The following is a 1,094-nucleotide window of genomic DNA, read 5'->3' as shown; positions in this document are numbered from 1 at the left end:
TGTGGCAAAGCCTTTAACCGGTACTCAAGCCTCTCAGTACATCAAAGAATTCATTCTGGAGAGAAACCCTACAAATGTCAAGAATGTGGCAAAGCTTTTAAAGATAGTTCATCCCTAACTAGACACCAAAGAATTCACTCAGGAGAGAAACCCTACAAATGTCAGGAATGTGGAAAAGCCTTTAGTGATAGTTCATCCCTTACTAGACATCAAAGAATTCACTCTGGAGAGAAACCCTACGAATGTGAAGAGTGTGGAAAAACCTTTAACCGACACACACACCTTTCTAGACATCAAAGAATTCACTCTGGAGAGAAATCCTACAAATGTCAAGAATGTGGAAAAGCCTTTAACCAGCACTCAGGCCTTTCTGTACATCTAAGAATTCACTCTGGAGAGAAAACCTACAAATGTCAAGAATGTGGCGAAGCCTTTACCTGGCACTCAGGCCTTTCTGTACATCAAAGAGTTCACTCTGGAGAGAAACCCTTCAAATGTCAAGAATGTGGCAAAGCCTTTACCCAGCACTCAGGCCTTTCTGTACATCAAAGAGTTCACTCTGGAGAGAAACCCTACAAATGTCAAGAATGTGGCAAAGCCTTTAACCAGTACTCAAGTCTTTCTGTACGTCAAAGAATTCATCCTGGAGAGAAATTGTACAAATGTCAAGAGAGTGGAAAAACCTTTAACCAGTACTCAAAACTTTCTGTACATCAAGGAATTTACTCTGGAGAGAAACCATACAAATGTCCAGAATGTGGCAAAACCTTTAACCAATACTCAAGCCTTTCTGTACATCAAAGAATTCATTCTGGAGAGAAACCCTATAAATGTCAAGAGTGTGGCAGAACTTTTAACCAGTACTCAAACCTTTCTGAACATCAAAGAATTCACTCTGGAGAGAAACCCTACAGATGTCAAGAGTGTGGCAAAACCTTTAACTGGTACTCAAGCTTTTCTGTGCATCAAAGAATTCATTCTGGAGAGAAACGGTATAAATGTGAAGAATGTGGCAAAGCCTTTACCTGGCACTCGTACCTTTCTGTACATCAAAGAATTCACTCTGGAGAGAAACCCTACAAATGTCAAGAATG

This window comes from Otolemur garnettii, unplaced genomic scaffold (genome assembly GCF_000181295.1).
Source record: "Otolemur garnettii isolate 467f Iridium unplaced genomic scaffold, OtoGar3 scaffold00320, whole genome shotgun sequence".
In the NCBI taxonomy this organism is placed as follows: Eukaryota; Metazoa; Chordata; class Mammalia; order Primates; family Galagidae; genus Otolemur; species Otolemur garnettii.
The sequence above is the reverse complement of the archived record's forward strand: the minus strand, read 5'-3'. Positions refer to the sequence as shown.